Here is a 27,984-nt window from a genome sequence, read left to right as displayed (position 1 = left end):
GTCTCCCGCTCCGGGTGTTTAAACACCTCCCAACAACAAGAAAAGCTGGAGGAAATTGCGATGATGAGAGCGACCAGAATTGGAGGCTTAATTTATCCCATCTATCATTTGCTCCGACTTAGTTCAGCTGGCTCGATTTTCCGTCAGTGCTTTTCAGGGATGCAACTGGGATGAGGAGGAGAAGAGACAAAGTAGGATGAGAATCCAGCTTGGAGAGCATTTGCTGAGCACACTCTGCTGTGGCAGTGCCCACCATCCTGGCCTGGACTGACAGCATTCCCTGCTCCCAGGAATCTTCCATCCCTGGGAGCAGTGACCTTTGCTCAAAGGTTGGACTCAGTCTTGGAGGTGTTTTCCAACATTAATGATTCTATGCAGAGGAAAGCCCCAAAGAGTGGTGGTTCCTCTTCCCACCACTGCTCTCCCCACCCATCAGGCAGAGGAACCAGGCCCAAGCCATCGGATTCCAGCTCTGCTCCCAGGAATCCTCCATCCCTGGGAGCAGTGACCTTTGTTCAAAGCTTGGATTTGATCTTTAAGGTGTTTTCCACCATTAATGATTCTGTGGAGAGGAAAACCCCAAAGAGTGGTGGTTTCTCACCCCACTACCCCTCTCCCCACCCATCAGGCAGAGAAGATCCATCCCAAGGCTGGGCTGGAGCAGTCGGATTCCGGAGCTGCTGCTCCTGGCGCCGCTCGTTTCCGTCTGCAATTAGCTTGGAGCAGCATGGTAAATATTTCATACCTTAGAGCAAAGGTTGTTTAATTTTTCATTCTCTTAAAGCTGCTCATGAATGTTTTACGGAGCTGATCTCCTCGGCTGGAGTGGGAATGGGAAAGCACAAGAGAGGTGTCCTGCAGCTCCAGGTTTGGGAGTGTGTCCACTGACCCCTCATCCATGGTGGATCTTAATTAAAGGTGCTGATGAGCCCAACTGGAGCGGGATGTTGAGCAAAGCATCTTTATAGAATCTGCTGCCATGTAAAAGAAATGGCTCCAATATCCCTCTCCAATCCTATTCATCCCAGCAGGAACTGTCCTGTATCCCATGGACTCGGCAAGAGGACAAGCCCCCAGCTCGTGTGTCATGGCACTTTCTGCTCTGGGGTTTTTGGGACCTCACTTCAAGTTCCACTGTTGCTGGGATCAGCCAAAAATGCTATTTCCAAAAGGTTTTTCTCAAAATCCATTGCTCCTGCTCATTTTCATGGGGAAGGTGGCCCTGCCCATGGCAAGGGGGTGGAATCAGGTCTCTTCCAACCCAAACTATTCCAGGATTCGGAGTTTCTGGGGTGACCGCCTCATTTCTTCTCCATTTCTCTTTCTCCAGGAAAAGAAAGCCAAGAGCAGCTCTGCTTGTGACATTTGCCACCCAGGCTCTTCATTCCGGATACCACGGCATTCCCCAGACTCAGATCCGTGCCTGCCTCCCTGCAGGATAAGCTGAGGGTGACGTGGGTTGGATGAACCCAAATTAAGTCTTCAGGAAAGGAGCTGGGAATTAATCCCAGCCGGGAACTCAAGCATGCAGGATGTGCTCCCACGGCTGCGTTCCCTCCATCCCTGCTCCCGCTCTCCCCTCTGCCCACATCCTCTGGCACTTTAATAGGAATAGATTCCCAAAGCCTTTAGCACCCATGCACTGGACCAGCTCCTTCCACTTGTGTTTTGCTGACCTGTTTTTGTTGCACAACCAGGCTGGAATGCACAGAGTCCTGGCAGGGAGCTGGTTTTTCAGAAGACTTCCCTGGAAAAAACTCTCCTTTCTGCTTTATCCTTCCTGAGGTAGAAGCCCCATCCCTGGAAGTGCTCAAGGCCAGGTAGGACGGGACTTGAAGCAACCTGGTCTGGTTGAAGGGGTTGGACCAGGTGGACTTGAAAGGTCCCTTCCAACCCAAATTATTCTGTGATTCCTTCCCCACACTGGCAGCAGCTCTGGAAAGAGAATGGATGCCAAAGGTGTCCTCCCAAACCTCTGGCTTTTCCCTGTCCTTCCCTGTCCTTGCTGAGCTGCCTCATCCAGCCTGATCCAGGGGACATCCCTCAATCCAGTGCTCTCTGCCGCAAACATTTGGAATTCCTTTTCCTCTGCAGAAATGGAGGAACACGTGTGAAAGAGGGGGAGAAAAGAAGGGAGTACACAGGATAAAGGGCACAGAAAGGAGGAATACACATGCTAGAGAGAACAAAAAGCAGGAATACACCTGCTAAGGGACACCAAAAGGAGGAATACACATGATAACAGGTACAACAAGTAAGGAATACGCATGACAAAGGACAATTACTAAGAGTAATCAATTGCCTGGGATCTCTTATCAGATCTGTTATCTCCTTTCTTCTTCACCTTCCCTTGTTTGGGGCCTGCCCAAGTGGCTTCCCCATATTTCAGCTCCCACATGGATGATCCTCACAGGCTGTGCTGTCCCAGGGCAGTTTGGGGTGATGTGACAGGTTTTGACCAGGCTCAGGGGTGGTTTTCCCTTCGAATTCCAGTAGTCTGGACAACCAGGGATAACCAAATTCCTCATCTGAGTTCGGCTGCTACCCAAACCAGGAATTCAGATCCTCTGTTCCTGTGTGCTTCTCCCAGGCCATGGTTTTAGCACAGAACTGCAAGAAAATCCCCATGGAAAACGTATCCAGCGAATGCTGCACCTGGAAGGAGCTTCCTTGAGCCTCCCTCAGGCCCTTGGAACCAGCATTTGGTGGCCCTGTCACAGAAGGACTTCAGAGAGAGTTTTGAGGTGGCCCCTCCCTGATGGCCTGAATCCACACAGGATGGAGGTGACAGCAGGAGGGATCCCCTTCCCCACCCTTGGGTCACCTCGGGGTGGGAGCAGGGATGCTCTGCAGCCTCGCTGTCTGTCCCCTCTCCACACCCTAAGGCCACACGCCCATGCTGCTTGGGGACATGAGGAGCGGGAAGCGTCACACTCCCTCTTTTGTGCTTCCAGAACTGCCGCTTGCGTCCTGTTCCAAGAATTCCTGGTGTAAGTTGCACTTGGATTTCCATTCTTTTCCCTGGAGCTCTGAAGCGCTCGGAGCTGCTGGGATTTGGCAGGGAGGTTCTGCTCATCTCCTGGAGATAACAGGAAATTTGGGATGCAGGTGATATTTTGGAATGCAGGGCTTGGGGACAGCCAGGTCCACACTGTTGGCACAAGGAGCAGGGAGCCTGGGATGGGCAAGGAGAGGGGACCAGCCTGTTGTGACACCTGCCACCACCGACGGCACATGGAGCTGAGTCAGATGGCAGAGCCAGCAGAGCTTTGGGAACACTGACCGGGAATTCCTAATGAATGAAATCACCCGGTGGCACCCGGTATTGTATCTGCAGCCTGCTCCGTGCGTGCTTTCCGTGAATCCATTAATTAGGGACTGAGTCTGGGAGCGACATCAACAAATCATCAGGATGTGTTTGTCCATGCTCCCTCTGAAAGCTCCCATTTGGAAATATGATTAGGATTGGATCATTTTAATCAGTGACCAAGGAACACAGAATCCCTGTCCTCCCTCTCTGCCTGAGTGATGCAGGCACACGGCCCTGAATTCAGCAGCTCTCCATAACCTTTTCCTGGAAAATCAAAGGAATCGGGTGTATGAGGGGCTCATCTCCTGCAGGGCTGGGACACCTCGTCCAAAAATCCCTTTGGAAGATTCAGCTCATGCTGGGCTTGAGCAGCAAAAAGGGATGAAAAAGGAGTCAAAGACAATAAACAGGAGGACAAAATGCTCTGGAAGGCAGGGAGGAATGTAGGTGACAGTTTAGTGTGACCTGGGATCTCCAACAAACAATTCCAGCAGCAGGGAAAGGTTTCCCACCAGGAGGCTTCTGTGACTGCTTGTCCCAAATCATCCTCACCTCAAATGCCAGCGCAGAGTCCTCTGAGGAGGGACAACGCTCTCATCCAAGGAGGAGCAAACACACGGATCCAGACCAGATTTTTTACTTCACCTCCCCTGCCTGAAAATCTGCTGCTCCCAAAGTGTCAGACAGGGAAGAGACTCCCCTTTGTCTCTTCATTCACTGGGAAGAATCCATCATCCAACACTTTTCACCTGCCTCAGTCACAGGTAAATCCCACACCAGATTTTTTTGCACTCAAACCCTTCACGCTTCCTCTCACCTCCCTCGATGGGACAAATAAAGCCCTGTAATATGCAAAATCCCTGATTTCTTGAATTCCTTCCACGCCGAGATGTCTTTTGGCAAGGAGCCTCCTGCAGAAGGGATGAGCCCCATCTGTGCCAAAATGCAACTCAACCCCCTGCTTGCAGCCCTGGGTCGGATTTTGATCATAACTCTGCTTTGAATACATGGAAGCATTAAAAACCGGGGGGGGGGGAAAGGACATTCAATGGGAAACCCAGAGCTTTGAAATGTGAGCTCGGCTCGGGCGGCACCGGGGGCTGCTGCCGGGTGCCTCGCCGCGCTCCCGGCCTTCTCCCGGCCTTCTCCTGGTGTTCCCGGCCGCTGCCCTGCCGAGAGAGCCTTTTGTCTTCCCAGCAGGCTGGGGCTGAGCGCTGGAAGCCGCTTCCCAGAGGGAAGGCAGCTTGTTTGCAAGAAAAAGGCGAGTTTTCTTTGGCTTTTTTTTGAAAAATAATCTGCCATTTATTTTTTTTTTTCTATATCTGCATAAATGCTGCAATTCTTTGTGGGATTTTTCCCCCCTCTCTCCGCTAACAAATGCTCCAGTGTCTTTTCCAGCATAAAAGGGTGGGGGAGGGAGAGGCACAACCCCCTCCTTCCCAACCAAACCATCAGCATATTTGCACTGGTTAATTTAATCGGGAATTAATGCCATTAGCGGATTAAACACGGCAACAGCCCCGGCTCCCGGTGTGCATTCCGGCGGAGCAGACGGGGTGTGGATCCAGCACACGCTGACATTGAAGTGGGAAGGAGCCGGGCTGGGCGTGCTGGGAGCCGGTGTCCTCCTGCATCCCTGTGAGGATCGGCGTGGCACAGGGAAAAGGGCACACCGGGATGGGGGGAATTCACCGGCGGCCACGGGCAGGGCTGCGATGGAGGCTCAGGGAAAAGGCTCTGGGTGCATTTTTTTGTTCCAGCCTCAGTTTTCTCCTCTGTAAAATGGGCACAAAGACATGGAGCCAGCATTGTCTGGAATGTCCTGGTGGGAAGTGGAGAGTGCTATAGCAATGGGGTTATCCAGGAGAGCCCAGGGATCAGCGGGAATGTGCAGAAGGGGGTTCTGGATCCCTTTATCCCTTCTTGAATTGATGTCCCAGCCAGGTGACTGTGCCTTGGGTTTGGGATTCTGTATCTCCCAAGAAGTGGGGAACAGCTTTTTCTCCGCAGTTCCTGCCTTCCCTGGCCCTCCGTGCTCATTTTCCTCTGAGGAACTCCGGTTTGGAACACTTGTCCCGCCGTTCCAGGTGGAAAGCCCGGCTGCTTGATCCCCTCTGCTCCTTTCTCGGGAGCTGCACCCAAGCGTGGGACATTCTCCTCTCCTTCACCCTGGGGTGGCAAAGGGCTCCCAGTCCCTGTTCCACCCCCACCAGAGGAACAGAAGAACCCAGGGGCTGGGCAGGGGGAAGGGGCAGGGCTTTGGGTGAGGAGTTTTAAGGAAGATGCCGTCAGGAAAAATGCAGGTGCGTGGAGAAAGCATCCAAAGGGGAAAATCTGCTCATCCAGGAGCACCTGAGTGTGCAGGTGATGCTCAGGGGCTTCACCAGGGGCAGCCAAGGAGCCAAGAGGAGCCAGAGGGATGTGGAGGATGTGGAGGAAGCATGAGCTGAGGTGACGTGAGACAGCATAGCCTGAGCCAGAGCCTTTGGAGCGTAGGGAGAGAGAAAGGAAGGGAAGGAGGCCAACAGAAGTGTCACTGGGACTGGTCAAACATTTCAGTTTTGGCAGCTGCACTCCAAAAGTCTCAACGAGCCCGAAAGAAAAAGAACCAAAGAGAAACCACTTCAATAAACACTAAAAATGACCAGAGCCTTTTATTGGAATGTGATTTGCACAGGATTTTTGTTAGCGGGTGACAGGATCCCCTCCCTCCCTGGCGAGGCACCTGGCAGGAGAGCAGGGATGAATGGAGGAGGGACGGATGAGCAGCTCGGGAATGTTGGCCGGATGGCTGGCAGCGCTCCCCAGCTCCAGTGGGATGAGCTGGCACAGGATTTGGGCTTTGCTGCCAGTCCGTGGAGAGGTGAAGGAGCAGAGCAGGGAGCGGGGGCATCCACAGCTTCTCTCCCAAAGGTTTCCCAGAGCAGCTGCGGCTGCCCAATCCCTGGAAGTGTCCGAGGCCAGGTTGGGCGGGGCTTGGGGCAACCTGGGCTAGTGGGAGGTGTCCCTGCCCATGGCAGGGGGTGGCACTGGGTCACCTTGAAAGGTCCCTTCCACCCAAATTCCTTGATTCCATGAGAGCTGCTGAGCAGCCAAATTCCTGCTGCTGCCAGTGAGCGCCCAGACCTGCAGCTGCTGACTCCAGGAGATGTTTCCCACCTGGCTGCATCCCTGTAGAACTGCCCATCCCAGCCCAGAGGGTGCAGAAAGGTGCAGAAAGAGGGTGCAGAAAGCCCTGGGTGGCTGCTGAGGACCTTTGGGTGCTCCCTGGCGCTGCAGCCAAGCTCCACATGCCCCTCTCCCACCCACATCCCCCTTTCTGGAGCTCTCAGCCATCCTGTTTTCCATTAGGTCCATTAACTTTTGGACTCCTAATCCCCTTCATGGAATAAATCACTGCTCCCAGGCTGATAACTCCTCTTCCCCTGGAGCCATCACCCCGGGCTTTCATTCCAGGCGGGATTGGAGGCTCTCCCTGCTGGCTGCAATCAAGCTGCATTCTTTCAGCAATTATTTTGTGGCGCTGCTCTCCCCTCGGGAATTTCGGGGGCTCGCAGCTTTTTGTGCTCGCAGGCTTCCTGTGGCTCCTTATCTCCAGCCAAGAGGTCCTTCCATTCCCCCTCCTCCGTCTGCTACGGCCCTGGATATGGATCCTGCTCCAAAATGCTTTCTGCACACGTTTGTCAGGCTGGAGCTTTTGCAGCTGGGCTGGGCAGGCAGTGTCACGTCTCCTGTCACCGGGGGACAGCGGCTCAGCCAATGCATGGGATCAGGGTCTCCGGGATCACCAGGATAACTGCAGGAGGCTCTGCAAGGGTGACACAGGGAAACGGGGGATAGGGAGGAGAGGGGGAATTCAGAGGCACAAAGGAGCCTTTGCTTCCCTTAGGGCCTTGCTGCGATCCTTGGCTGGGGACTCCCCATCCCTGAATGTGTCCAAGGCCAGCTTGGACAGGGCTTGGAGCAACGTGGGATAGTGGGAGGTGTCCCTGCCCATGGAATGGGATGGTCTTTGAGGTGCCTGTGCCTTCTGAGCCCATCCATTCCCTCCGTGATATTCCTGGCACCGCAGAACTCGCCAGCCACTCGGGATCCTCAGCATGGATGGTTTAGACATAAGAATAAAGGACAAAACAATCCATTTTCCTTTGGTCTTATTTTGGGGTTGGATCCATCCTCTCTCTAGGAAGGAATTTTGATCGTATTCACCTGGAGGAGCCACCCAAGTTGGTGGTCCCCTGCCAGGCGGGTGCTCCCAGCAGGATGGACCCTCTCAAGCTCATCCACTGAGACCCCCCAAAGCACAGCCCTGGTGTGGGGTCGGATTCTGGGCTTATACTGCAGTTCCTGAGGAAGGATTTTGAGGGAGAAGTTCCCCACAACTACAGGCTTGGAAGGTTTTTGGCTGGTGCCACATGCATCCATGCAGCACAGCATCCGGACTTGGGGGGCACGAGCTGTGGCAAGGATTGGAGCTGAGGTTGCCATTCCTGGAATGCTCAAGGCCAGGCTGGACAAGGCTTGGATCAAACTGATCCAGTGGAAGGTGTCCCTGTCCCGGGGACAACTCGGAAATCAACCCCAGGGTACCACAGGGATCAACACCTTGATGCTTGGATAAATCCACCTCTCCTGAGCTACAGGGCACAGGAGCTCAGCACAGGAGGATAAAAATCCCTGCTTTTGGAAGGTGGTCCCGGCACTGGAGCAGCTTGGCTGAGCGGGATGTCATTGGTTTAATGTGTTCTGAGTGCTCCCCAGGCTCCTGAGCCCACTCCAGCAAACTCTTTACCTGAGGCATTCAGTGGTTCCCAGGGCTCCGGCCTCCTGTCCCGCTGCCCGTGCAGCCTCCAATCCAGCCGCATTCCTGCGACTCACAGACAGCAGGGAGTGAGAAAAGGAGCCTCTTTGTTCAGCCATTTCCCTGCTGCTGCTGCTGCCGTGTGCTGATAAAACATCTCCAGCCAGAAGAATTAAACCTGGCAGGAGGGAAAACGTTGTCCGGGAGCTCCCATTCTCCCGGATTTGTGCCTTGGTAAATGTGGTAACACCAGTGCTCCGGTGGCTTCCCTGCTCTCAGCACTGTGGATGGACATCCCTGTGCTCCAGGATGGAGCCATGGGAGCATTGGGAGCTGCAGGGTGTCCTGTCCAGGCATGTCACTCCTGGAAGGATCTCCAAGGCCTGTGCTGGCTCCAGGCTCTGTGGAAAAGTGGCCGCGCCGGAGCAATTAAAGCAGGCGGGAATGTGACACAAATGTGGGGCTGTCTCGTCAAGTTAAGGGAAACTTCCCAGCTCACCTGGGGGGGTTTGGCCTTTGAACCAGAGCCTGGCTCTTCCCTGGAGCCCCAGGCCTGGGATGCCGAGGATGGAATCAGATCTGCATCCCTACAAGGTCATCCTACAGCTCCCACCATCTTTCCCTCCTGTCTGGGAATTCCTGGAAGCCAGGAGGGATTCTGGCACCACAGCCTTTACCTGCTGGCTTTGCCTGGTTTGCTGGGCAGTGCCAAGGCCTCCTGTCTGCCAGGGAATGTTCTGGATCCAGTGAAGCAGGAGCTACAGGGAATCCTCTTGGATCAAGGTCCAAGGCACTGCCAGTCCATCCTGAGCAGTGACCGAGGCTTTCAGCCTCCAGACAAACTGGCACTGGATATGCTGGGAGTGTCCAAGGGCAGGTTGGATGAGGCTTGGAACAACCTGGGATAAGGCAAGGTGTCCCTGCCCATGGCAAGGGAATGAAATGATCTTGAAGGTCGCTTCCCACCCAAACCATCCTGGGATTCCATGACTCCGTGATTCTCTGCTGTTCCTCATGGCAATGGTGCAGAAAATCCCTGTGGAAAGCAGGCACAAGCTGAGCTCTCCCTACCAGACTTTTCAATAAACAACTGCAGGGAGCCAGAGATGGGAGCAGAAGCAAAAGGAAAGGGAAGCTGGAATGAAATCCATGAAATCCTCCTCTTCTCTCCGTCCTCCTCTGCTTTGTTTCACCCCTGACATTTACTCTGCTTAATAAAAGCAGAATTTATGTTTGACTCCCAGAACGGTGCCTTTGAATCTCCGGGATCCTTCAGGTTCCTTCAGGGCTGTGTGGGCACCCAAAAATGTGAGGATGAATCCCAGGCTGGGGGAGGAGGGAGCACGAGGGGCACTGGGGGTCAAGATTGTGACATCCCACATCCCAAAGGCTTTAGGAGCCAGATTAACTCTGCAGCCCTGATGACAAGGGCTGGGAGGGCTCCCCTGGGAATCTCTGAGCATCCCAGATGTCCTGAGGGAGCTGCTCCTGTGGGGGGAACAGGGTGGTCACCCCCTGGTTATCACTTCTCCTAGCGGGAAGTGACAGAAGCCCCTGGAAATCACACACTGGAGTTTCCATCAGTGACATCCCGAGGCAGCTGGAGCTGATCGGCTCCAGATGGGAATTCAGGATCCAATTAATGCTCCTGGCCCAGGGGACAGAGAGGGCTGGGGGGGCCATGGTGAGGATGGGATCGGGTTTGGGGGAGTCTGGGATAGGGTGGTGGGTGGAGGAGTCATGCAGGTGGAGGGCAGGTGGTGGCGTGCGAGGGGAGGGTGGTGGTTAATGGAGTGGTGGGATGGTGGGATAGTGGGATGATGGGCTGGTGGGCTGGTAGAGTGGTGGGCACAACGCTCAGGTACAGCTCCCAAGGTGCCCACAACTGCCAGGTGATGGGAGAGAGGAGAGGAATGACAGATCCAGGTGGCCCACAGCATTCCAGCCCTTCCACAGGCTCTCCACAGCTTCCTCTCAACAAAATATAAATAAAAATTTACCAATGGTGCCAGTCTTGGGATGCAAATCCATCCCTGCTTTAGACTAAGAAATGGGGCAGGAAGGGGATTATCCCTGGGATCCCTGTGACGAGGGACCAGCCTGTGGCTGCTGCCAGCACCTCCCTGCTCCCCCCATCCCAGCACCTTCCCAGGGGCTCCAAGGCCTGTTCCAGTCTGGGGTTCCATCTCCTGCTTGCCGTGGATCAGGCAATGCCCCTATGGGGTTGTAGGGTAGGCTGGCAACCACCAACACCAGAGGGGTCCCAATTCCAGGGGTGCCAGGACATGTCCTGGTGGGACCCCCATGGCTCCAGCACTCCCCGCTCCCACTGATTAATGACTCCTTACCAGAGCCCAGCTCCCTGTGGAAGGGAGTGTTTCCCTTTGCCCAATTAGAGCTGAAGACGTGATCTCATTAATTCTGGAGGTGGCAACATGGAAGAATTAATTTTGGGGGGTATTTCCCGGGCTATTTGTCTCCCCAGGCTGCCTTGGAGCTGCCCTGTCAGGCAGGACGGATGGGCTCGGCACAGGGCTGTGGGGGCAGCTCCGCCATTCCCGGGGTAGATCCCACGCACTGTGTTTATTTTGGCTCTGCTTCCCGTCCCTTCAAGTGGATCCTGGCTGGAGGATGACAGGGGCCAGTGACAAATTGGGAACATTCTTTGGGAATCAGGGCCCAAAGCAGCGGGGTCAGTGTGGGGGGACCAGGGGCTGCGCGTGGTTCATCTCACACGAGCTCAGGCTTGAAAACTGGGAAGAAAAATCATCCCCAAGCTCCTCAGGTCCCTCCAGAGCCTCTGGATGGAAATTAATGAGCTGGAATGTGGCAGTGGAGATGAGAGTGGGGGACCTGACAGTGCTGGCAGCCGCGGGTGAGGAATTGTGGTCACTTCTGGGGGATGGGGTGGCACTGGGGAGTGGGGGGCACATGTGGCATCTGTGCCCAGTCCTGTGCACAGTGCCAGTGGGATTTTCCTGCCTCTTGCCTGTCTTCCCAGCTCTGCTCAGCTGCCTGGGGCTCCGAGGTGGGCATGGAGTGGGGATGGGGTGGAGCAGAACCTGCTTGGGGATGGGAGATGGGAAGGAGCAGGAGATCATGGCACAGCACAGGACACATGGCATGGTGTGGAGCACATGGCACAGGCCATATGGCACGGCATGGGATACATGGCACAGCACAGGACACGTGGCATGGCATGGGACACACGGCATGGGACACATGGCATGGGACATACGGCATGGCATGGAACACATGGCGCATCATGGGACACAGGGCACAGGACACTCACCCTCAGCACAGGACACATGGCACAGCATGGGACACATGACATGGCATAGCACACATGTCATGGCATGGGACACCTGGCATGGGACACCTGGCATGGGACATATGGCATAGCATGGGACACATGGCACATCATGCCATACATGATGGCATGCATGGCCACACCTTCAGCACTGGGCTGCCACATCCATGGAAAAGGTTGGAGGAATTTGGGGCCATTATCAGCCCAATAAACCCAAAGCCCTTGGGATCACTCTCAGGATTTTATTTTCTCTGTCTCTCTTTTTCCAGTTATTTCATCCCTTAAATTGTTTTTCGCCCTCTGAGATGTGCCCTGAAATTTTCCTCGACCTGCACGGCAAAACTGGAGGCTTTGCTCTGCTCCTGCTTTCCCGAAACACAGAGCGGTGTCACAATGGCAAATTAAGCTGTTGGAGCCTTTTCCACTCTCATCTCTCCCTTGGTTTTGTTGTTGTTTTCCTGGCCACATCCCCCTGTGGAGACTCCAGGTTCCGGCTGATTTTCCGTTCATTCCATTTCAAAGGCGCCGGCTCTCCCCGGCCTTCAGCAGGTGCCAGCTCAGAGCTGGCAGTGCCAGCACTGCCCAGCCGAGCAGAGCTCCCGCCAGCAGCCAGCCTGGATCCATGGAGAGGGGTGGCTGCATCCCAAAGCTCCCCAGGCATCCTTCCAGGATGAGGGACGGCCCCCCTGTGGAGCAGTCAGGGTGCCAACCCCAGGCTACCCTCATGCCACACGGTCTCTTGCTGGTGTCCCCACTGCCAGGACATGACTGGCAGCAGCTGGGCAGGGCTCTCCTCGGAAGGGATTGATAAATAACCAGCTACAGCCTCCACTTGGGCTCCTGGGAATGTTAAACCCAACTTTGTGGTGCTCCAGGCATTAATTCTGCCTTGCAAAGCCGGGCTCAGCTCCCCGGCTCTGCTGCTCCTCATGCTATGCCCTTGGTTCAGCCAACAAATCCAAGCAGCTCCTCCAAGAACTCCTCCCAAATCGCAGGAATTGCTCTGAATCTGAGTGCCAAGAATTAGATCCCCACATTTTTCCATCCCTTTTGGCTTTTCCACCCACTGGGTACCAGCGGAGGTGCCTCTGGGTGGGTTCACCAGGGAGAGATCCCAGCTTTTGAGATTAACAGGATTTTCCTGGACACCGTTAATTCAGAGCCCACAGCCAAAGCCAGGCTGGTGACACAAGTGAGGAATTCCAGAGGTAAAAACACTGGGCTGAACAATTCCATCCTCTCCAACTCCCGATGGAAGGATGAGCAGAGAGAAAAGGAGTCAGGTTGATTCAGCTCCCCCTGAACAGAGGAACACTGGAGAAGATCTGTGTTTTTAATGCCTTTTTTCTGGCAAACTCCCGCCCCTCATCCTTTCATTGTCCTTCCTGCCTCGCAGGGATGAGAGAGGAATAAACCTAAAAAAGAGTCACTGGGAATCTGTGCTTCCCAGCAGTGCTGGAAGCGTGGCTGGTTCCCAGTGCCAGTGCCTCTGTTCCCCTCATCCTCCTGCATCCCAGACCTCGGTGGATCCCTGCACCCCATGTCTGATGGGAAACCCAGACCTGAGAGCGCCGGTGGGGATTCAAACGGGGGAAGGAATGGCTTGGGAATGGATCATGATCTCCCTCCTGGAGTGAAGCCAGGACTCGAGCTGTGCCCCTGCAGCACTTTTGGGGTGCAGCTGGTCCCTGGTGTGTCCCCCAGGGCAGAAACCCATGGGAGGAGGGAAGCGGGAGCACAACTGCCAGGAGCTCACCCAGACAAACACTTCCAAACGCTTCCAAACGCTTCCAAACGCTTCCACAGCCACATTTTGAGGCAATAACCACTCCCCTGCTGCTTCCTTGCCTTGATCAAAGCCCAGCCGGGAGGAAAGTCCATCTGGGACAGACGGAGCCGAGCCTTTCCTGAGGTCTGGGGCTGGCAGCGACATCTCCCTGACAAATCCAACCGGGAAAAACGGCGAAATGAGAGGCTGGGAGCTGTGAGCATTTCCCAGCTGACTGGTGATGTGTGTGGGGAACATATGGACAGTCTGTGCCCACTGTCCCACAAAACCTGCTGATATAACACTTGGATTTCTCAGATTCCCTGACAGTTTTGGAGACCGGCTCCGACAGCCTGGGATTCAGTGCCACTCAGTGCCACTGCCGCCTGTGCCCGGAACGGGCAGGGAACGCCCAGCACAGCGGGGCTGCTCCACGGTCCGGCTGTCCGAGGGGTGTGGAAAGGGATGAGTGATGGGATCAACCCCGGGTTTCAAACAGCTTGGGAAAGGCGAGGTTTGCTTCTGGCTGTCAAGGATTTCTATTTTCCGTGGATTTTGCAGCTCTTGCTTGGACTGAAATAGCACCAAAGCTGCTGCTTCTGCTGCACCTGCCAGGCTGGATCTGCCAGGCAGGATTGGGAATGGGGGGCTGTGCTGTGCTGCCCCAGCTCCACCCAGTATTCGGAGCTGGGAGCACTGGGGAATAAGGGCAATGCCACACCGAAGGACGTGGTCTGTCTTTGTCACCTGCTGGGTGGCTGGGATCCAGCTCTGATGTGCTGAGGGACAATTCCATGTGTCATGCCTTGGTTTTTCTTTTTCTGGGATAAAAAAGCAGAAAAATGCTGCTGCTGGGTCAGGCCATGGGTCCCCTTTGCCCACTCCCAGTTCTGCCATATCCCGAGGGCCAGTTTGGAGATACACAGGTCAGGAATCCGGCAGGATAGGATGAGCTTTGCTCTCTCACTTTCTGATCCAAGGCTTCCCTGGCAGATGGAACAACTAGGCTGGAACATTTTCCAGCCCAGGATGGACTTCTAGCACCTATCGGAGCCTGTCTGCAGCTGTGCTGCTGTGAAACCCTGTGGGGATAAATCCCAAAGGATAATCTTGCCTTTGTGAGCAAAGCCAATTTATTAACCTTAAAGGACTCCAGGGAGTCCTGGGCTCCCAGCACAGTCCTCACACAGGGAAATGTGGGATTTGTGAGCTCCCTCATTGTTCTCCCACTGCTTCTTCCTCTAGAATTTGCTTCTAGAGGAATGGAGAAATGGGAAGGTGGGTTTGGATTCCCACCCCCAAACCAGTGCTCTGTAGGGAACCGCCAAAGTGCCCACCTAGAATGGACCTGTTGGGTCACCCAGTGGAAAGGAAGGAAAATGGGAGAGCTGGGAATGTTCCTGCTAGAGAAGAGAAGGATTCGGGGAGAACATGGAGCCCCTTCCAGTGCCTAAAGGAGCTCCAGGAGAGACTGTGGACAGGGGATGGAGTGACAGGACACAGGGAATGGCTTCCCACTGCCAGAGGGCAGGGTTAGATGGGATATTGGGAAGAAATTCTTCCCTGTGAGGGTGGTGAGGCCCTGGCACAGGGTGCCCAGAGAAGCTGTGGCTGCCCCTGGATCCCTGGCAGTGTCCAAGGCCAGGGGCTTGGAGCACCCTTGGCTAGTGGAAGGTGTCCCTGCCCATGGCAGGCAGTGGCACTGGTTTTATAGATCCCTTCCCACCCAAACCATCCTGGGGTACTGTGACTCCATATTCCTGCTCAGAGAAAAGCCAGGATGAGCTCCCAGCCACCAACTGTGGCCCAGCCTCTCTCTGTACCTTGTTTTAATTCCCTGGAGACTGGGTTCCTGGAATGTGAAGGGACTCTGGGGACAGATCCCAGCGTCCCTCTGTTGGTGATGTCCTCGGGTGACGGGGTCTGGGATCTCCGCCTCGGGGATTGTACAACACGAGGGTCATGCAGGGCTGGAGCAGCTCCGATATCAAAGATTCCCAGGATCAAGGGAAGTGCTGATTCTGCTCCGACTGCTCAGGAGCACAGAAGCAAAACCCTCACAGTCAAATTACTACGGAAGTGTCTTGCAGAGACACTCCAGAGATTCCCTGGAGTGCATCCATCAGAGAGGGAGGATTTGGAGGATGGGGAAATAATAGTGGCACACTCCAGTCTGGCATTAACTCCCTAATTCTGGGGGTTTGCAGGGCCCTGGGTGGAACTAATGCAGGTTCTCCCTGTATTTATGATTATCTGCAGTGTTAAATTTGTGCACTAATCCCATGGGGAATTGGGGCTGGCTCTGGGAAGGCTCTGCCCAGCTCCAGGACTCATTTGCTTGTGCAGGGGTGGGATGGAGCCAGCAAACCCAGCAAAGCAGAGGGTGAACACTCCGAGGGGCTTCTCGAGTGCATGTTCCATAGAATTCTAGAATCCCAGGATGGGGTGGGTTCGAACGGACCTTCAAGATCATCCAGTCCCACCCCCTGCCATGGGCAGCACACCTTCCACTAGCCCAGGTTGCTTCAAGCCCCATCCAGCCTGGAAATTTCCAGGAATGGGGCAGCCACAGCTTCTCTGGGAATTCCATCCCAACTGCTCACCACTCTCACAGGGTATTCCATCCAGCCCTGCCCTCTGGCAGTGGGAAGCCATTCCCTGTGTCCTGTCCTGCCAGGCCCTTGTCCAAAGTCCCTCTCCAGCTCTTTTGGAGCCCCTTTGGGCTCTGGAGGGGGCTCTAAGTTCTCCCTGGATCCTTCCCTTTTCCAGGCTGGACAAACCAGACTAAATGAGCTTCTTGAGCAAAAGTGAGATGGAAGCAGAGTCAGGAAGGGGAGTGAGGTCACCTGGAACCTGAGGTGATCCCAGAGGGAAACCCTGAAGACTCTAAGGCTCTTCCCCTGGACACAAAATAACGGAGGTGCTGACCTTTTGGAGCAAGCTCTGGGAAGCCAGAGGATAAATTCATAAGCCCAGCACCTGGGTGTTTAAGTGGAGAACCTTCCAGAAACCTTCCAGTACCTAAAGGGGATGGGAACTGAGCTGATGGATGTGGCTGAGCGGGGCTGATTCCAGAAACTTCTCCCACTCTGCCTCCCTCTCCTGTCTGAGCCACTGGTGGAGCCACCAAGTCTGGGAGCAGAAATTTCTGTGGGGAAGTGGTGGCTGCACACGCTGGGAAAAAAGTGCTTTGGGATCCTCCTGAGGGGAAGAGCAGCAGAAACCCAAACTGGTGGTCCAAGCAGGATGGGAGCCGGACGTGTCCTCGGTGAGCAGCTCTCCATGTGTGTGGTGCAGCCTCGTGCTGGGCATCCAGCCTCTGTTTCCATACAGAAATATGGATTCAATCCTCCAGTGATGCTCTCTAATGTTCAGTAATGATCGTGGCTCGGGTTTTCAGACGTATTTTAGATTTCCCAACCCGGCTGTGGGATGTGAGTGAGATGCAAAGGAAACATTCAAAACATACTTAAGGGAGATTTGCAGCAGCTCCAGAGCGTTCCTGCAACCAGGCCACAGGAACCAACTGGCAGCTGCGAAAGCTTGCAGGATTTGTTGGAGAGGCAGTTGGCACATCGTTAGCCTGGAATACAAATCCAGTTGGACTGGGGGGAGTCCGGGATGAGGCAAACTCTTCCCATGCTGGATCCGCAGGGCAGGTGCCACCTCTGAGCAGGAAACATGAAGATGGTGCTGAAAAATGGGAGCTGAGAGGTGGGAATGAGCTGTTGGGAGCCTTCTTGGTCCACGCAGAGGTGGGGAAAACCCCTTGGAGAGTCTGGATTTAGCCTGGATGTTCCAGCTTGGCCCTCAAACTGCAGGATAGACAGGGCTGGAAGACAAGGCAGGAGATGTCCAAAGGTGCATGAAGCGAGCACAGAACGGTTTTGGTCTTCCCAGAGCTCAGCAATAACAGTGGGGTTGGAACAGGCAAGTTTCCTGTGTGCTGGGAGGAGGAGGAGTGGTTTGGAGAGGACGGATCTGCTCTGTGGTTCTGCCAGCAGCATCGCTGGGGATTCGAGGAGCCTCTGTGAAGAGAGCAGAGCAGGGTGACAGTGGTGAGCTGATGGTTGTTGTCACCTCCCCAGCATGTCACCCACACCAGGCTGTGCATTCCCACCTTCGGGACTGTCAACAGCACCCTGCACCTTTGTACTCCAGAGCTCTTCTTCCCTGGTCCTGCCCATTTTCCCTGTCCTTGAAAAGTCCCTGAGGATGGAGCAGCCCATTCCTGCAGGGACTGGGGGACTCTGGAGCTCAGCAGATCATGACCCAAGGTGGAGACTTGGAAAGATGCCATCCCTGGGGGCTTTCCTTTCTCAAGTGGGAATTTTCCTCAGGGTCACTCCTCAGCAGCTCCATGTGCTGGAGCTGCTGGAATCTGCTGAGCGGGCATGGAGAGGCCACGCAGGGTAGGGAGCAGCCTCCCGTGCAGCAGGCTCAGGTGTGAGCTGAAATCCCATTGATTTCTAATCAGTGAGCTCATATTCCCCACGGCTGCGGTGGGACAGGGTCAGCAGCAAGGGGAGGGTGGGGGGATCCTGCACTTGGGGTGGTCCCGGGGTGGGACTGACGGAACCGCTGACAGAGGCTGAGTTATGGCTCCAGAGATGCTTTGGAGGGTTCCTGGAGCCTCCGTTATTGTCTGGCTGAGTCCTGCTCAGGGGAGAGCAGCGAGGGAAGGACGTGTGAGCCATAAACCACGTTGTCTTTTAATGAACGAGACTCCCGGGGGATCAGGACTATTTTTTACTCCGTCGTTTTTCTTTCCTCAGCTCCAGGAAAGTTGCTGAGTGTTGTGTCTGCCAACTGCAGGCCAGATGCTCCAGGAGAACCGGAGTCGTGTCCCATCCGGCCTGGCCCGGCCCAGCCTCCCTATGACATTCCCATCTGCTCCCAGGCTGCCCCAGAGCCACCAGCCCAGGCTGTGGTCCCACCAACCAAGACCAGCCATCAGGGTCTGATATTCCAGAGATGCTCCCAGGAGAGCAGAGCTGTAACATTCCCCACGAGGAACCTTAATAATGCTGCTGCTGAAGGAAAAGCAGTAATTAACTCTGAAATCCAAGCGTTGGAGGGGTTTGGAAGAAAAGCGAGTCCAGGCTCACTCTGCTGAGCGTGAGGGAAGTGCACGGAGAGCACAGGAACGTCACTGTTTTCCCCTCCCTGCAAGGCTGATCCTCTTGGGTGGCTCTGGGGAAGGACCTTCCTGCAGGATCCCAATTGCTCACCCCGCCTTCCACACCTCCCCTTTCAGTGACAGGGACCTGCTGCAGAGCCTCAGGATTCCGGGAGAAATAGGGAGGGAAGAAAGGAGAGGAATGAACATTTGGAACCCAGCAAATGTGTTGGAATCTGACTCCAGACTAACTCCAGACTAACTGGAGACCAAACTCCAGGCTGTGCCCTTTGAGGACAGGCTGTGGTGGCACCTTGATCTGGGTTTGGCAGGACAGTGTGACAGGGATGATCTCTTCCCCTTCAATTCCATTGCTGTGAAACCCTCCTGGAGCCAGGAATGTGCTCTGAGGGGTCTGGCTGGGGCTGGGATCCAAGCCCTGGCTGCTGGGTCCTTTCCTCTTTGGGGGGAAGGTGCCTGGCAGCCCACAAACCCAACTGCAGGGTCACTGGGCTGTGTTGGGTGGGACCAGTCAGGGCTCTGACCCCACAGCAAACCCAGGGGCACTGGTGTGGGAGGGCTTTGAAAAGTGACCACTGGGATGTGCTGGGAATGCTGCCAGCCCAGTCCCTGTGGTGGGAACACGGCTCTGCCCCACCCACAGCCCCTCTGAGCATGGGCAGGCCCCACCCTCCACCTCAGCCCTTCTGTCCCATCACAATTCCAGCTGCACTCAGGATTGATGCCGGGAACCCATCCGAGCTGCACCTGTGGGCAGCAGGGATCAAGGGATGGGCAGAGCCCCCTTCTCTGCCCAGCAGTGGGGACATAAATCAGGTTGTTCTGTCCCCTCAGCAGAGCCAAGTGACATTTCCCAGCACAGGCGCTTTAAAAAAGAACAATAAATTTGAAGATCTGTGCTGAACTTGGCCACAGGACTGGGATCCCCTTTCAGGGAGTATTTTAGGATGAAGGCACTACAGCTGTTTGTGGGTTAATCCCTCTGCCCTCCCCGTCAACCTCCAGAAAGGACTTTGCAGACCCACTCCAGCCAGGAATAAATTGGGAAACAGCACTTTGTCCTCTCCAGGAATAGGCTCTCCTCAGCCCCTGGAACCTGGCATCCGAGCCCAGCATCTGCTCAGGGGGAAACCTTGCCACGGTCAGGCTCTGTTCAGCTCCCAGGGATCCAAGGAACACACGTGCAGCTCCCGGGCACCCATGGGACACAGGTTTGGCTCTCAGGGACCCACGAGACCCACACACATCCCTGAGCTCCCAAGGACATGGTGAGGGATCCACTGGGGTGGGAATGGGAACAAAAGCAGACACAAAATCCTGTGATTAACACAAACCCAAGCAGGGTTGGAGTGGCTGCAGGGAGGAGCTGCCAGGCCCTGCCCTCCTCTGCAGATAAAGATTCCCAGCATCATTAACTGGATAATTAAACATTCCCTCCCACTTCAGGGCTTCTCAAATCCATGACCCAGTGTCACCTATTCAAGGGGCTCTGGGAAGTTCGTGTGTGATGTGCTGGGCTGAGGCTCAGTGTGACAGAGTGCTCGGGGACAGGAGGTGGCTGTCCAGGTGTCACCTTCGTGCTCCTCACCTGAAGCGACTCCCACAGAGCTGTTCTGTACTTTTGCAGAGCCCAGCTGGGGTGTGAGGCGCAGCAGAGAGGGCTCAGGGTGCACTGAGGTGCTCAGGGTGTGGGGACCAGGAGCCTCCACAGGCGCAGAGGACATCCCAACATTGTGGAGGGGCTTTGGCAGAGTTCTCCACAGCTCTGCAAGTCCCGGAGTTAACTGAATCCAAGTGTGGGAGCAGGGCCGTGCCCTTGGAGCCGCAGTGGGCAGCGGGAGCAGCTCGTTCCTCTTCTGTTCCCTGCTTGCTTTGGGTTCTCTCCTTTGAAAGGGAGGCCTCTCTCTGCATTCCCATCAAATGTGGCTTTTCCGAGTTTCAAAGCCTTTTGGTCTCTTCAGGGAATGCTCTGCAGGAGGCTGGGCACAGCTTGGTCCCCTGGCCTCCTCCTTGCAGCCACTGCCTGTCCTCCCCAGGATCCCCTCACCAGGGGATCCGCCTCCCTCCTGCCTGGCCTGAGACACCCAGGACACCCCGGCCACTCCTGTGGGCCCTGGGCTGGAGGCTGAGAGATGCTGCCCCAAGCATCTCTTGGGTGGCTCTGGGGCAGAGCAGGGAGCAGAGTGGGCAGTGCCCAGCCACTGGTGCCCAAAGGGTGTCCAGATGTCCACTGGCTTTAAGATGGATCATTCCCTGGCAGTGCTGGTCCACACCCCTCTCCAGCTCCTCATCTCATTTTGGGGTGTTCCTGCTTGGTTTTCCACTTGAGACTTTGACATCCAGCTCCCCAGGGAATGGTCACGATCCCAAGGCTGCTGGAGCTCCAGGAGTGTTTGGATAACACTCCCAGGAACAGGGTGGGATTGTTGGCATGTCCTGGGCAGGGCCAGGGGTTGGACTGGACGATCCCTGTGGATCTCTCCCAGCTTGGGAGATTCCATGATCTTTGTTTTCATTCCCAGAGGATTCAGCTGGTGCAGGACTGGGTCTGCCCTCACCAGTAAAAGGGGACGAGGGACCAACATTTTGATCCATTTTTCCCAACCCCTTAGACATAAACAGGGATTTATAACCAGGTCCTGGCAGGAGGAACAGGCTTTTCCCCAGAAACATTGGCAAATCCAAACTCCTTATTCCCGGAGACACCCCCAGCTGTCAGCCACCGTCACCACGGGGCAAGAACAGGGAGCTGAAAGTCCATCAGTCCTGGGGGAAGCCTTTGCTTTAAGGGGGATGAAATTCCCACACACCTCAGGAGCCATGAGATTCCCACACACCTCAGAACTGTGTCCCCAGCCCGCTGGAGCTGCAGCTCTCTAAGGATGTCCCGACTTCCACAAAATTCCACTTATTCCAGGAGGTTGGGGACCACTGGATAATGAGGCTCCAACTCCAGTCACTCCAGAGGGATCTGCCCATGGAATGGAAGCACTCCGGATGCCCTCAGCCTCCAATTCTCCTGGAAGCCTTGCAGAGAGCACCCAAGCGGGAGAGAGATCCAAGAGCTCGAGCTGGGAAGGCAACATGGCTGTAGCTCTGGGAGGATTTCAGGAATCAAAAGAGAAATTACAGATAAATCTATCAAAATATGTATTTTTTCCCGGCATTTTAATGGAGCCTCATGCGAAGAGGAGAAGGCCCATCCCATCCTGCATTCCCAGCCTCCCGCTCTCTGAGGTTATTTATGGGCTTCCTACACAAATTGGGTTTTTTCCTCCCCTTTTCTCTTCTCTTCTCTTCTCTTCTCTTCTCTTCTCTTCTCTTCTCTTCTCTTCTCTTCTCTTCTCTTCTCTTCTCTTCTCTTCTCTTCTCTTCTCTTCTCTTCTCTTCTCTTTTCTCTTCCCTGCTTTTGCAAATTGAATTATTTAAATGCATTGTTTGGCAGCCTCAAATCCCAGCGTTTCACTCTCTTTCCCTCTTGGCTGCCATTTCTTTCTCTCCTTTCTGCTCCTGCATTTTCAGGATCATTTCCCATGTTGTTCCAGTGGCATTTATTGAAATTTGCACAAAAAAAGATCCTTCTTCAATGCCACCATTTCAACCCTGGCAGGAGATTTATGGGGGCAGGAAGACACCCGTGGCGGGGAGGTTCTGCCGGGAGAAAGAAAGGAAGGAGGGGAAGGAAATGTGGTGGAAAAGCAAAGGATGCCCAGAGCTGGGGATCAGGGAGGCTCCACGGAGGTGAGAGAACAAGGGGACAGCCCTGCTCTTCCACAGGTGACACATGCAGTGACATGGGCATGACACGTGTGGGCATGGAGGGGTTTAGTGTCAGGGTTGTGTGTGTGTGTGGAGGGAGCACAGACACCCCTGGGTGGCCTCAGGCAGCAGTGGCCCTGGGGACATGGCCTGGAGTGGGGCTGGGATGACTTGGGGACGCTTGGGCACAGCTGGGGCACACTTGGGATGTGCTCGGGGTGCATTTGGAACATGTTTGGGGCATGCTTGTCTCATGCCTGGTGTGCAACTGATGTGTAGTTGGTGTGCAGTTGGTGTGCAGTTGGTGTGTAGTTGGTGTGTAATTGGTGTGTAATTGGTGTGCAGTTGGTGTGTAGTTGGTGTGTAATTGGTGTGTAATTGGTGTGTAATTGGTGTGCAGTTGGTGTGTAGTTGGTGTGTAATTGGTGTACAGTTGGTGTGCAGTTGGTGTGTAGTTGGTGTGCAGTTGGTGTGTAATTGGTGTGCAGTTGGTGTGCAGTTGGTGTGTAATTGGTGTGCAGTTGGTGCGTAGTTGGTGTGTAATTGGTGTGTAATTGGTGTGCAGTTGGTGTGCAGTTGGTGTGTAGTTGGTGTGTAATTGATGTGTAATTGGTGTGTAATTGGTGTGCAGTTGGTGTGTAGTTGGTGTGCAGTTGGTGTGTAATTGGTGTGTAGTTGGTGTGCAGTTGGTGTGCAGTTGGTGTGTAGTTGGTGTGTAATTGATGTGTAGTTGGTGTGCAGTTGGTGTGTAATTGGTGTGTAATTGGTGCGTAGTTGGTGTGTAGTTGGTGTGCAGTTGGTGTGCAGTTGGTGCGTAATTGGTGTGTAGTTGGTGTGCAGTTCGTGTGTAGTTGATGTGTAGTTGGTGTGTAATTGGTGTGCAGTTGGTGTGCAGTTGGTGTGTAATTGATGTGTAGTTGGTGTGTAATTGATGTGTAGTTGGTGTGCAGTTGGTGTGTAATTGATGTGTAGTTGGTGTGTAATTGGTGTGTAATTGATGTGTAGTTGGTGTGTAATTGATGTGTAGTTGGTGTGCAGTTGGTGTGTGATGTGTAGTTGGTGTGCAGTTGGTGTGTAATTGATGTGTAATTGGTGTGTAATTGGTGTACAGTTGGTGTGCAGTTGGTGTGTAGTTGGTGTGTAGTTGGTGTGTAATTGATGTGTAGTTGGTGTGTAATTGATGTGTAGTTGGTGTGCAGTTGGTGTGTAATTGGTGTGTAATTGGTGTGTAGTTGGTGTGTAGTTGGTGTGTAATTGGTGTGTAATTGGTGTGCAGTTGGTGTGTAATTGGTGTGTAATTGGTGTGTAATTGGTGTGCAGTTGGTGTGCGCAGTTGGTGTGTAACTGGTGTGTAATTGGTGTGCAGTTGGTGTGTAGTTGGTGTGCAGTTGGTGTGTAATTGGTGTGCAGTTGGTGTGTAATTGGTGTGTAATTGGTGTGTAGTTGGTGTGTAATTGGTGCGTAGTTGGTGTGTAGTTGGTGTGTAGTTGGTGTGCAGTTGGTGTGTAGTTGGTGTGTAATTGGTGTGTAATTGGTGTGCAGTTGGTGTGTAATTGGTGCGTAGTTGGTGCGTAGTTGGTGTGTAATTGGTGCGTAGTTGGTGTGCAGTTGGTGTGCAGTTGGTGCGTAGTTGGTGTGCAGTTGGTGCACATTTGGTACATGCTCTGCCCATCCTTTGTGTGCAGGTGGGGCTTGGGAGACTCTTGGCGAGCACCTGGAGCACTCTCGGGACACGTTTGGTGACAATTGGTACGTGTTTGGCACATGCTTGGTTCCTGCTTGGTACACACCTGGCACACACTTCGTTAGTGCTTGGCGCACGCTTGGCACACATTTGGTGCACGTTTGGTGCACGTTTGGTGCACGTTTGCTGCACTCTTGGATCTGTCCCTCCATGAGCACCCAGCGGTGCTTCCAGAGCCGCCTCCCAGCCGGAACACCGCGAAGAAGCCGCTCTCGGAGCCGTTTGAAGGAGCGCCGCTCTCAAGCCTCGCTATCTCTAATCCTGCTTCAAAGCTGGCTCCTTCTATTTCCATATTGACTTATGATTCCTTTAATTGACTTTCTTGCCTTGGAATTCTACTTACTTAATTAATCTGATTACATTTCGGCTTCTACTTAAAGAGTTTCTGTGTTGCAGCCCAGAGGTGAGGACGTTCCTGGGGAGGGACGAGCTTCTGGTCGATCCCACCAGCAGATAGAGCCTGCAAAGCATTTTGGGATCCTTTGGAAGGGGAGGACAGGCAAAAGCCATGGAAAGTGCCGCAGCAATTTCCATTTTCACACACACAGCAGCTTTCCTCGTGGCAGGAGTGAGGCACATCCCTAGTCAGTGGGATTGAATTATCTCCATAAATTCATTACATTTTAAAAATATGATAATCAGCACGGAATGAGCCTCCCGAGGGAGACGGAACATGAACATCTCAAGTACTGTTAATAATCAGCCTTTATTTTACAAATGCCCAGGGCTGGCTCGCAGCCACCGCAGCCCCTTTGTGCTGGAGGGGCTGGTGCTGTGCCCCTGCCAGGACCTGCCAGGGGTCCCTCCCCAACCCCTCAGCCGTCAGTCCCAGGGTGGTGACCCAGACACGGTTGGGATTTGGGATGGACAGTCTGCACTGCTCCAATGCTCCAAATAAAGCCTGGGGTCTCACTGCCCTTTGGGATCCCCACAGGTGGTGGCCCTCGGTGGCCCCTGTGCAGTGACTCAGCTTCTCCCGCATCAGCCCCACAAATACCAGGATTTAGGGGATTATTAGTGCCAGTTTAACACAAATCTGGGGCAATTTCGCACTGGGTCCATTTGTGGCCATAAAGGATCCCAGGGGATTGGCACAGGCATGTCCTGGCTCCGGTGCTCCTGGGAGTGGGGGGCCTGGAGGAACTGAGGGTGTCTCCTTTTTGACAGAGCCTGACAAGGTCAGGAGAGGTCCCAGAGCAGCCTGGGGAGAGCCAGGGCAGGGGGGGCCCATGGTCACCTCACAGCCTTGGAATCACTGGAATGGTTGGTGTTGGGAGGACCTCAAAGCTCATCCAGTCTCACCCCCTGCCATGGGCAAGGACACCTTCCACTATCCCAGCTTGCTCCGAGCCCCATCCAACTGGGCCTTGGACATTTCCAGGGATAGGGAATCCACAACCTCTCTGGGCACCCTGTGCCAGGGGCTGTCCACCAACAAAGTAACAAAACAAAGCCAAAATCCCACTTGGACACTGTTGCTGTAAAGTTTTCCTCTTTATTATTCCACTTTGGTGGCAGACAGGCGGCTCCTCCACCCCCGTTTGTTAAACACTGATTAATTATTAAATTGGCCATTAACTATTAATAGCTGATTTTGTGAGTGTTAAAATGCCAGCCCTGTGCAAAGAGAGCTGTGTCTCTGGCAAACCTCAGGAACCTCAGGGAATGAATCCTTGATAATCAATCCAGCCTCTGCTCCATTTGCCATTCCTGTCTCTTGCGCTCTGCTTTTGGCACCACTTCAGGGGAGTTTATACAAGTGGAAAAGTCAATTTTACTGCTGCTGGAAATTCCCAGCTCCCAGAGATGATGGCAGAGCCCCATGCTTTTGTCCAGTGCTGGAGGAGCTCCCTAATCCAGTTCTGCCTCCGCAATGGGATCATAAAATCCTGGAATGGTTTGGGTTGGAAGGGACCTTAATGCCCATTCCTCCCCCTGCCATGGGCAGGGACGCCTTCCACTATCTCAGGGTGCTCCAAGCCCCGTCCAACGTGGCCTTGGACACTTCCAGGGATCCAGGGGCAGCCACAGCTTCTCCGGGAATTCCATCTCAATCCCTCAGTACCCTCACAGGGAAGAATTCCTTTCCGATATCCCATCTAACCCTACCCTCTGGCAGTGGGAAGCAGTTCCCTGTATCCTGTCACTCCAAGCCCTTGTAGATCCATAGAAGTTGTCCTGTGCCACAGTCTTCCAGCACATCCCAAATCCCTGCTGGATCCTTGCTCCTGCTTTCGGCCGTGGAGGTCTTGGCATATGCTGGGATGTTTCCTGGGAATGTTCCCAAGGAATGCTCACCATGGAGTTGCCTCAGACACAGGGAGCAGGGGCAGTGGGATCCTGCACCCACCCGGGGGACGGGCGGGAGGGTGGCAGTGGGAGCAGGAAGGGGAGCAGGAAGGGACACAGAGCTGAGGGGCTGGAGCTGCTGCACAGGCAGTGTGAAAGCAGCAGCCACGGGCATCTCCAGAGCCTTTGGAAGCAGATGGCCCTGCCCCAGGGAAGAGTTTTTGCCTGGGGAATGTTATTTTGGCGGATGCATTTGCAGTCCCCCAAAAGCCATGCTCCTTTTCAAGCCATGCTGTGAGGAGAACCTTCCCTGCTGCAGAGAGAAAGAGCCTGGGATTATTTTCTCATGTCAATTAACAGCGCTTTCCAAAGGCAAACCGGGCTCCTCGGATCCCGAGCTCAGGACCCCGGCCAGGCTGCTCCCCCCGACGCGCTGGAGGGAAAAATCAAGGAGCTTTGGCCAGCGAACTCCTGGGCTGGAGCCAGCAAATAAAATAGTCATAACGAGGCCTTTGGAGATAAATTTGGAGGCTGGGGTTGCTTTGCTTTAATTTTTTATTCTTCTGGTGGAGAAACCCCCTCACCTGGCAGAGGCGGCAGCAGCTCCAGAGCAGTGGCTCCGTGGGGTCACCAGGAGGGCCATTTCCCCCCGGAGCTGCTCCTGGCCAGGTGTGTGCCAGCACTGGCTCAGGTGTGGGATCAGGTGTGGGATTTGGGTGTGGCTTCAGGCACAGCTTCCACAGTGGGTTCTGGTGTAGGATCAGACATGGATTCAGGTATGGATTACCTGGATTACCTCCTGCCCCTTTCCTGGCTCCATGTGTTTTCCTAGAGCAATCCTAGAGCCCTCCAGTGGTGGACGCACAGGTAGAGCCATGCTGCTGGGCTGGCTGCAGCCAGGCTGGGGGGAGGATTCCCAGGGACACACAGAAATCCCTCAGATGGGGTGGGCTTAGAAATAATCCCTCTTGGAGATTCCAGGTGCACAGAACCTCTATGGAAAAGCTCATGGAACTGCACAAGCTGCCCACAAGGAAAGCACTTCCCATCCTTGGTGACTTGGGATGGTCTAAAACTGTTGCCAGGAAGATGCTTTTCCAGAGGGAAGCAGGTGCCAGCTGGCCACAGACAGGGCCCTTTGATCCCTCGCAGCTCTTTGGGAAGGAGAGCAGGATGTTTTCCATGGCCACCCTCCCGGAGAGCCAGGGCTCCTGCACCAGAACTGCAACTGCCCCCGCTGTCCCCCCTCTGTCCCCCTGCTCCGGCTCTTCATGTTTCAAAGGCTCTCCCACTCCCACCACTCTTCCCAGCTGCTTTCTGAACATTCTCTCCATTGGGGTGGGCTGGGACAACGCTGCCAAACAGCAGGAATACGTGAGGCTGTTCCGGGGAGAGGGATGAGCCCCCCCCACTGCCCACCACCCCCCGCCCGTGCTGGGGGATCAGAGATGCTCCGAAACGCTGGAGATCGGAGCAGGTGGATCCACCCGTGTCACTGGGCTGCCACGGCAGGGATGTCACAGCTGACATTCATCCTGCAGGGGACCCTGGGTGGGAACAGGATCCCCCCACCCCTCTGGCGAAGGAAGCCCTTGGGAAAGGTGTGAAATCCACCTGCCCCTTCCTGCATCCTCCTCATCTCCGAGAGGATGCGGTTCCAGAGGGTTTGGGGAGAGTCTGTGGGCAGGGATTGGGCTAGGACTCCTCTGTCACCCAGCTCTTGCGGGTGTCCCTCAGCAAGGAGCCAGCCCGGGTCAGCAGAGGCTTTCCTGCCTCTGTGCCGCCTCCTGTCCTGCCGTGTGAAACGCGGCACCGGGAGCAGAAAAAAGCAGGAACGCTAGCCTGGAAGCTGACCCGGTTTAG

Source organism: Corvus cornix, chromosome 4A (assembly GCF_000738735.6).
Source record: "Corvus cornix cornix isolate S_Up_H32 chromosome 4A, ASM73873v5, whole genome shotgun sequence".
Lineage (NCBI taxonomy): Eukaryota > Metazoa > Chordata > Aves > Passeriformes > Corvidae > Corvus > Corvus cornix.
This window is presented reverse-complemented; position numbering follows the sequence as displayed.